The sequence below is a fragment of the Pteropus vampyrus genome, unplaced genomic scaffold, assembly GCF_000151845.1.
Source record: "Pteropus vampyrus isolate Shadow unplaced genomic scaffold, Pvam_2.0 Scaffold63, whole genome shotgun sequence".
NCBI lineage: Eukaryota > Metazoa > Chordata > Mammalia > Chiroptera > Pteropodidae > Pteropus > Pteropus vampyrus.
This window is the reverse complement of record NW_011888844.1, coordinates 8,118,790-8,129,407: the sequence shown is the minus strand read 5'-3', so window position 1 is coordinate 8,129,407 and position 10,618 is coordinate 8,118,790. Positions and strand designations below refer to the sequence as shown.

The window sequence follows — 10,618 nt, the reverse complement described above, 5'->3', positions numbered from 1 at the left end:
CCCTTATTTTATGTATTTATTTATTTTTTTTAATTTTTGTATGCCTACAGCACCTGGTCTTCCTAGGTGGTCTCTCATCCAAGTACTAACCAGGCCCAACCCTGCTTAGCTTCCGAGATCAGACGGGATAGGGCTTGCTCAGGGTAGCATGGCCATAGACTTTATTTATTTATTTTTAATTTATAAGATATTGGTTAATAATATTATATGAAGATGGTTGGGGGAGGACAAATTGAGTAAAGGGTGTCAAATATATGGTAATAGAAGGAAACTAGATTTTTGGTGGTGAGCATGCAATAAAGTATACAGATATTGAATTATAAAAACTATAAAAAATGTATTGCCCCAATCATTAAGTCCCTGATTACTTTTTCAAGTATTTATATAATTTCAATGTAATCAAAAAATCCAAATTAAAATCGAAGTAAAGCTTTTAAAAAAATCCCATTGTATTATCCACTTTTATTGTTTAGCCTTTTTGTCACTAAAAGAAATTTTCAATGTGAGTATATGTCTATGCATATGCCTATATACATGTTTACTTTCATATATATACATGCATACATATATATTTTATGATTTTATGTATTATATGAACTTGTGGTTGTAACTAGTAATAATTCTAACTAAGACATTATTACTGAGTCAGAAATGTAAAATTAATGTACCAGTATCATTATCTGTCTTTTGCTGGATGAATTGTGGTCTTAATTAATATTAATATATTTATATTAATCTTCATTGTTGTTGAAATTTTGAAATAGAATCAAACTATATGATTTTATATTATCTTTTTCTTTGCACTGTTTCTTTTGGCTAATTCAGAAGACAATATATTTCTATCCTAAAAAATCATTTGGTCTTGAATGACCATTGAGCTAAGTATTTTCAATATTCAGTGAAAAAGGAAACAATGAAATCAAACACTTTATGCTGTTTGTGTGTAAAAAAATAAACACTGAGACTCTAATAATATTCTAAAAGTCTGTTATGCCTCTTTTATAATGATGTCTTTATTATCACAAATTCAGAGATCTTTATTTAAATGGTTTTGGATTGATCAGTGACTGAGATTACTAGATTCTCTACCCCAAATATGATATAAATAATTTTGCTAAAATTAAATACAAGATGATGTAGAAATTATTTTTTTCTTTGATGTAATAGTATAATGTGAAGCATTTTGATAATTATCATTGTTTTCTCTATTTAAATGTTAAGAATAATACAGAAATGGTTAACATAAAGTCCATTATGCATGCATTATCATGTTCTCAAAATCACTGAACAAATATAATTTTCATATATCTCAATGTTTATAACATTTTTATAAAGTAGGAAAGGGATCAATTTTCATTTCTGAACATATGGAACCTAGTCAAAGAGACATTATGTGACCAGCGTAGTGACTAGTGAAGAAGAAGTAGCAGAACTTTTAGAACTAAGACTTATGTTCTCCTTAAGTGTGACTAAAAACTGCACAACTATTCGACAACTAAATTTAATAGTTAGGTTAGATTTCCAGATGTATGTCAAATTATTAATTTTTTTAGCAGAATATGAACTGGGTTAAATTATGTTTGTGGTACATCTTTGTTATTGTGGTCTGTTAAAATTAAAACAATTTTCTAAGCATCATTTTAAATGTAACTAAGCAATGAATACTGGTATCACTTTCCAAAACAAAATACTAAACATCCTCAGGGATATATATTCTATAGTCACTTCTCTATTCAACTGGATGGGTAAATTGATGAAAAAGAACATAAAGTATTATATTGCTTATTTAGCTTGAATATAATGATGTCTATTTCATAAGTTTAGAGTTTATTTGTATAGCAGAATGATTAAGAGCAGATATATATTAGCTATGAGACCCTGGGAAAATTACTTAAATTACTTAAATTATCTGTATTTCAGTAATTTCATCTATAAAGTTGGAATATTAATAACAATGATAACAATAACAGTATTACAGGGTTGTCATGAAGGTTAAGTGAAGTATCGAAGTGTTAACACAATATCTCTTATGTATTAAATATGCTATAAATTTTAGTTTTATAATTTGTTTTTAAAAATCTAATTTTGACTATCTTAGAATTAACAATCTTTGAATTCCTAAATAATAAATTTCCACCTTTGAGATATCAAGGCTCACATTTTGTGTGTGTGTGTGTGGCTAAATTTGCATTACACTCTTAGACTGTATTATTTTATCATAGAATACTGGACTTTGAAGATTTTCAAATTATTCCTTTCAAAATCTTTGTTATGAGAGCAATAAATTCAACTGCCTATGGGCCTCAGATGGTGTTACTTAATCTCCTTCTTTACAACAAAGTTTGTTGTCCTAATGAGGCAATTCCCATCTGCTTAGACAATTAAGAGATAGATAGGTATTTAAAACCCTTTAGACTGAAGGGAAGATTGTCCACTATAGGATTTTGCTCTTGGAAACATAAATCATTCTCTATAGCTTTCTGTGTATCATCTTCTCTATTACAAGTGTGGGGCAAAAAAATTATACATCCCTACTATAGTCATAATAATTGTGCCCTTTTTAACAATATTTTCACATACCTTTCTAAATACCTTGTTGTCAAATAGTTGGAATTTCTATGTCCTACTCCTCATGTAGCTCTCAACCCACCCATCTAACACAGATCCATATGCAAATTCACCTTGGTGTAACTCTCCCTTGCTCTTTTTCTCTTTAAGGTACAAGTATGCAGTTTAGTTTTGTTTCAATTACACATTGTTTATCCAATATGAATTTATCACTCAATTGTAGTCATAGATTTCTTAGTCTGTATTTCCAACCTAAGTATGCTTCTCGAGAACAGAGGGAATTTCTTTTTTTCATCGATTTCCCTAATTTCTAACACAGCAGGTTTTGTTAATTTAATTAAAAGTTAATTATCAATTTCAAAAAGAACTTAGAGGACAACATATTTTTTTCTATGTAGTTGTGTCAACTTTTGATGGACACTCAAATTCCCAAAGTATGAACAAAAGCACAAACAATTTGCAATATCACCTTGTAACCACTTCAGCTCTGAAGGGAAGAAGGGAAGAGTCCTCAGGCAGGCCAAGAGTGAAATTGGGAGTTTCATTTTTCTTCCACTCGAAGCAAAGTATGGTTGGCGCATACATATAGCATAATGGAAATGAAGATGTTAATGTTATCTAATTTTCTATGAGCAGTCAGAGGTCTTAGTTATTATCATTTTAACAAGGAAGAAACATAATTTTCTTGGTGAGTTCTTGTTGGTGTAACGGCAATGGCAGAGGATGAGAAGATAGTCTGTCTCATTCTGCTGCCTAAGAGAGAGGCCTATCAGCCCACAATTCCATAGCTCACATTTATTGAGATATTTAAATGTACCAGAGGTTTTCTGAGAGCTGTAATCACTGTTTTAAGAACTTTGAGGGAAGCAATTTTCTCACAAATATCTGGAAACTAGAGGTTAGAATTCAAACATTGGCAGCATAATTTCTCAGTCCAAAAGTCTGATCACTACACTGTACTGCCTCCTGTATAAAAGGGTTGTTGATTAAAAATGGTCAAAATGGAATAAATTTATAACAAGTTTTACTTATATATAAACATCCACTATTGTTAAAATAATACTAAAATATTATTTTTGAAAACAACCAAAGTATCCTTTGACAGGTGATTAAACAAAGAAGATGTACATATATACAATGGAATATTACTCAGCCATGAGAAAAGATGAAATACTATCATTTGCAATAAGATGGATGGATCTTGAGATTATCATTCTAAGTGAAATAAGTCAGACAGAAAAAGTTGAGAACCATACGATTTCACTCATATGTAGTATATACAACTGAAGGCAATGAATGAACAAGATAAATAAACAGAAGCTCATGGACACAGACAGTGGATCAGTGGTTACCAGAGAGAAGGGGGACATGGAGGAGTTAGATTGGAGTATCTAATATTTGATGACAGAAGGAGGTTTAATTTTGGTGGTAAACACACAATGCAATATACATATGATGTATTATTGAATTGTACATTTGAAATCTATTTGATTTTATTAACCAATGTCACCTCAATAATTTTAATTTAAAAATGAATCAGTTACTTTAGAATTCATTTTCAAAAGTCATAAAATAATCTTAAAAAAAGAAACTCGGACAACAAAGGCTAAATATCCTAATGTATTATTTTTAATAGGTATTTTGGATAAATAAGTGCACTAAAATGTGGGATAATTTAATATGTATGCTTCTTATAACTCTCTTAATAAAGTCTCATCAGACAAAAATACTACACTCTTATCTGTATTCCCTATCAATATTTTATTTTCAAAACCTTATATTGTTGGATAGTGATATTAATTTTATCTATCGTAATAATGAGCACAACAATATCTATATTTCTTTTAGAGTATAATAAAAACCAGCTACAGTTAACACTGATCTATATGTTGACAAATAAATTCATATCTGACAGATTAAAACTGTTTTAATTGAATCGAAAAAATATTTCAATCATTATATTATTTGAAAATGATCCTGTCTCCATTTCACATATCACATTAACTAAAATGAAATTGATATATTGTTTTTATAAAACAATATTTTTACTTCTCAATGGAAATGTACAATCTCCTAATATTTGATTTTTTTTTTTTTTTTTGGCGATTTGGATATGTGTAGCTGTCACAAAGTTTGATAGAATCAGGTCTACAGTAAGAAACAATTATCTTAAAATTCAACCCAGGCAGTATCGAGAGAGGTCTGATACAAAATGTGATTAAAATGTTAAATTTTAAATATTAAATTTAAATTTGAGTTATATTACAATTTTAAAGGACTGGGTTATTCTACAAGCCCCCATGTGGAATTTTCACCATGCTTTTTGCTTCATTCTTGCCCCATTTATTTGCTAAAATGTTGGCTTCATAAAACTGACTTAGTAAATATAATAAAAGTATTTTTACAACTGTAAAATTTATTTTTATAACAAATATTTTAGTTGTTTCCTAATGCAAACCTATATTTAGGAAGCTGACATATCAACTAGAACATCTATAAAAGTTTAAAAAATATATACATGGAAGAAAAACTTACACATTCTTGAAAACCATTGGTAATAACTGGTGGTTTCAGATCTTAAAACAATGCCATCTATAGTTTAATTTATCTGAAAATTTTTTTAAAGTTTTTTTTATTGTTATAGTTTTCTACAATGTCTTCAAAAATAAGGAATGCTTAATCTCAGTGAAATTACTTGGAAAATCTCCACAAAGTTGTCAAAGTCCACCAAAATTTTTGATATAAAATTAAAATCATTTTCTGTGGCTTTATTCTTCATAGGGTAAAGCTATATACATGAATGTGCTCATAATGAATTTATCACAGTTAGACCTCTGATTCAGTTTTCAAAAGAACTAGGTAGTTGATAGTACATATATATATTACATATACCTATATAATATATGTATATGTAGTATATTATATATGTATATCTCAAGATGACAGAATAATTCTGTCATATATTTCAGAACTGCATACTTCTCATGATTTATATGAGTATGAACTTAAATTTTTCTCCATTAGAATGTTTTTTATCTGTGCTTTTTCATATCATTTCAGTTTTACTCTAATCAAAAGCGATGCAAATAGGAGACATGGCGGAGTGAGAGACATCCTCAGATCCCTCCCCTTGAAACAACAATAAACTGAACATCTAAAACTCAACAAAAAAGACCCAATCTGCATACCAGCATGTCTGAGTGAGGGATCTGCACATAAGAGCTACCACAGGTCAGAACTCTGGATGTCAGGCGGTGGACTGGGAGTAATAAAGAAGCTTCCTCTCACAGCTGCTGGAGCTCCTTGCAGGAGGAGGAGGAGGGGTGAAAGTGAGGAAACTTCCCTGATCAGCCAGCCTGGAAGTGCTGGAACTTCTAGCAGCCGGCAGAAGGATCCACAGTCATCAGGACAGAAATTAGAGAAGTGGGACAGGAATGCAGAGAAGCAACAGTTGATTTTTATTGAACCTGGTGGCAAAACCAAGGCTGAGCTGCAGCCTCCAACCCCAACCCCCAGGGCCCCTCCCATGTACCCTCCGAGACTGATCACCACGGAGCCCCAGGGGAATCTGAGCAAACACTATCGAAACTGTTGCTAATACTGACAGGGACTGAAACTGAGAGTAGCAAATGTAATTAAATATCTACAAGAAAATAAAAAAGACATTTAGGCTTTATATAAAGCAGGGATCCAAGAAGCTTAGACGCCGCCTACTGGAAACCAAAAGAAAAGCGCCTTCTTTGCAGCAGACTAAACAGAGACCTTTATTTAATAAATCTTTCTGGAAAAACAACAGAATACACTTCCATTAAGGCCCAGGCAGAGAAATAGTCCATTAAACAATATGAACAACGAAGATGAAAAGGCATCTCGAAAGAAAGAAAAAAATCTACAGAAAATATACTTACAGACATAGAAATATGCAACTTAAATGACAGAGACTTCAGAATGGTACTTCTGAAAAAACTCAATGAGATCCAAAACAAATCATATCAACAATTTTGGGATTTAAAAAAAGTATATGAGCAGAGCAAGGAGATTGAAATCCTCAAGAGGAACCAAATACAACTTCTGGAAATGAAGAACACACTGCAAGAGTTGAAAAATGAAATAGCAGGCTTGAGAAATAGAGTCAACGAAATGGAGGAAAGGATCAGTGATATTGAAGACACAAATCTAGAAATAAATCAGAAGGAAGAAGAGAGAAACCAAAGAATGAAAAATAATGAAAGAGGAATACAAGAACAAGCTGATACCATCAGAAGAAGAAATATCAGAATAATGGGCATTACCAAATATGAGGAAAAGAAGCAGGAACTAGAAAGCATTTTCAGACAAATAGTGGACAAGAATTTCCCAAATCTAAGTGATGATCTAGAACTTGGAATTCAAGAAGTCAACAGAACACCTAATTACGTCAACCTAAAAAGGCCTTCACCAAGACATATTGTGTTAAAGTTATCAAAAATCAACAAAGAAAGAATTCTCAAGACAGCCAGGGAAAAATAAATGGTACCTTATAAAGGAAGACCCATTAGATTATCAGGAGACTTCTCAACGCAAACCTTACAAGCCAGAAAATAATGGAATCAAATATTTAAACTATTAAGTTAAAGGAACTATCGGCCTAGAATAATGTATCCAGCTAAGCTCTCCTTTAGATATGAAGAAGAAATAAAGACCTTTCCAGACATACAAAAATTGAGGGAATTCTCAACTACAAGGCCTGCATTACGGGAAATACTGAAAGAGGTTGGCTCACTTAAAACAAAATAACAAAAGAAATACACAATTAGGAATAAGGTGACTATCAGGCGAATAGAACCAGAGGACTGCAACCCTTACTAAGGGCATTATAAGCTTAAACAATAAAAAGAGATTTGCTATAGCAACATAGCAACAAATGTTCAGCATAATAAGGACAAATTGAGACAGCAATGACTAAAAAAAGGGAGGATTCAAAGATCTAAATTTACAAAAGAAAATGGAGATAAGGCATGTGCAGAAGAAAATGGACGACTGTGAATATATATACTATTCCTTACATATTCGTAATGGTAACCACATGCCAAAGATTCAGAACTGAAGTATATAACATAAAACAAGAAGAACCAGAGGCGAAACCCACAAAATCCAACCAAAATAAAAAAAGGAAAGAAACACAAGGACAAGGAAACAATGAAAACATAGAGATACCTGAAAAAAAAAAAGAGATAAAATGGCTATGACAAGACCTCATATTTCAATAATCACCCTAAATGTAAATAGACTGAACTCACCAATAAAAAGGCACAGAGTTGCAAAATGGATCAAAAAACAAAACAGAACCATATGCTGATTCCAGGAGACACATCTCAACTCCGAAGACAAATATAGACTCAAAGTGAATGGGTGGAAAATGTTATTTCAAGCAAATGACATTCAGAGAAAAGTGGGAGGAGCATGCTAATATCGGATGAAATAGACTTCAAAATTTAAAAAAGGTAAAGAAAGATACTAAGAGACACTTCATAATGATAGAAGGAATCTTGCACCATGAAGACATAACACTTATTGATATCTATGCTCCCAAACAGGGAGCCTCAAAATATGTAAAGCGATTACTAACAAAATTAAAGGGAGAACCAAAACAAAACGCTATTGTAAGTAGGGGATGTAAATACCCCACTGTTGGTTATGGACAGATCATCCAAACAAAAATCGGTAAGGAAATAAATTCCTTAAATGACATACTAGAGCAACTGGACATAATTGACATTAACAGAGCTTTCCATCCCAAAACAGCTGCTTTTACATTCCTCTCTAGTGCACATGGAACATTCTCAAGGATTGACAAAATACTGGGACAAAGAGATAGCCTCAACAAATATAAGAGGGTTCAAAACATATCAACCATATTCTCTGATCATGATGCTTTGAAACTAGGGATCAACTGCAAAAAGAAATCAGGAAGAACCACAAATACATGGACATTAAACAATATGCTACTGAAGAATAACTGGGTCACAGAAGAAATAAAAACAGAGATCAAGAGATACATAGAAACAAACGATAATGATAGTACAACATATCAAAACTTCTGGACACGGCAAAAGCGGTCACAAGAGGAAAGTTCATATCATTACAGGCCTATCTCCCAAAACAAAAATGAGCCAAAATAAACAACCCAACGCTTCATCTTAAAAAACTAGAAAAGGAACAACAAATGAAGCCTATAGTTAGCAGAAGGAAAGAAAGCGTCAACATTAAAGCAGAAATAAATGAAATTGAAAACAAACAAACTAACAAAAAATAGAAAATAGAAAAAAAATAGAAAAAAAATAATTACAACAAAGAGCTGGTTCTTTGAGGTCAATAAAATTGGCAAACTCTGGCTAGACTCACTAAAGAAAAAGGAGAAAGGACACAAATAAATAAAATCAGGGATGAAAGAAGGAAAATTACAACTGACATCGTAGAAATACAAAGGATCATGCAAGAATACTATGAAAAAGTATATAACATCAAATTTAATAACCTAGAAGAAATAGACCAGTATTTAGAAAAATACAATCTTCCTAGACTGAATCAAGAAGAACTGGAGAATCTAAAAAGACTGATCAGCAGTATGGAAATTGAAACAATCATCAAAAACCTACCAAAAAGTCAATGTCCAGGATGAGATGGCTTCACCAGTGCATTCTATCAAACATTCCAAGAAGATTTAATACCTATTCTCCTCAAATTCTTCCAAAAAATTGAAGAGAAGGCAATACTTCATAACTCATATTATGAAGTTAATAATACTCTGATACCAAAATCTGATTAAGATAACACAAAAAAAGAAAACTGAAGACCGATATCGCTCATGGACACAGATGCAAAAATCCTAAATAAGATCCTTGCCAGCCTAATACAGCAACATATTAAAAAGATTATACACCACGATCAAGTGGGCTTCATCCCGGGGGCACAGGGATGATTCGACATGCGCAAATCAATTAATGTAATACACCGCATAAACAAATTAAAAAATAAGAATCATATGATGATATCAATAGATGCAGAAAAAGCCTTCGACAAGATACAGCATCCATTTATGATCAAAACACTTAACAAAATTGGTATAGAGGGAAAGTACTTTAACATAATAAAGGCTATATATGACAAACCCTTAGCCAACATTATACTTAATGGTGAAAAACTGAAAACCTACCCTCTAAGATCAGGAACAAGGCAAGGCTTTTCACTATTACCACTGTTCTTCAGTATAACATTAGAGGTCCTAGCGAGTGCAATCAGACAGGAGAAAGATATAAAATGCATCCAAATAAGAAATGAAGAAGTCAAACTGTCACTACTTGCGGATGACATGATTTTCTATATAGAAAACCCTAAAGACTCCACAAGAACACTACTGCAAACAATAAGCAAATGCAGTAAGTCTCTGGATACAAAATTAATGTTCAAAAATCCATAGTGTTCCTGTCCTCTAATAATGAAGTGTCAGAAAAAAGAGTGGAAAAAAATCATTCCTTTTGCTATTGCAACAAAAAGAATAAAATACCTAGGAATAAATTTAACGAAACATGTGAAGGACCTACATAATGAAAATTACAAGACCCTATTAAAAGAAATCAAAGAAGATACAAAGAAATGGAAAGATATTTCATGTTCTTGGATCAGAAGAATCAACATAGTAAAAACGACCATATTACCTAAAGCATTTCCATGAAAACTTAATTTTTCAATTCTCATATTAATGAAACTTAAGTGTTTCCATAGTAATCTGGCCTATGTCAGGTAAATATATCTCTATATTAAGTAGCTGTGTATTCTTTCACTGAAGATTTTCAACTATGAAGATTCCAAAGTGTCATTCAGGTGTTCATTACATAGGTAGCTAAACATTCTTCCTCAGACATTAAATTAAACCAAGCTTCTCTTAGCTCATTTCTGCATGTTTATTATTCCAGAGACATAGAGATTAACTCATAAATATTCTCACCAATTTTCACACATATGTAACTCAGTATTGCTTACTGATCCTTGGGCATTCTTTTTTTTTTTT

General features: G+C 31.8%; 1 pseudogene; it reads right to left on the bottom strand.

Moving 5' to 3' along the window:
* Window positions 1–41: 41 nt before the first annotated feature.
* LOC111740446 lies at window positions 42–160 on the bottom strand (annotated as a pseudogene).
* Window positions 161–10,618: the final 10,458 nt, after the last annotated feature.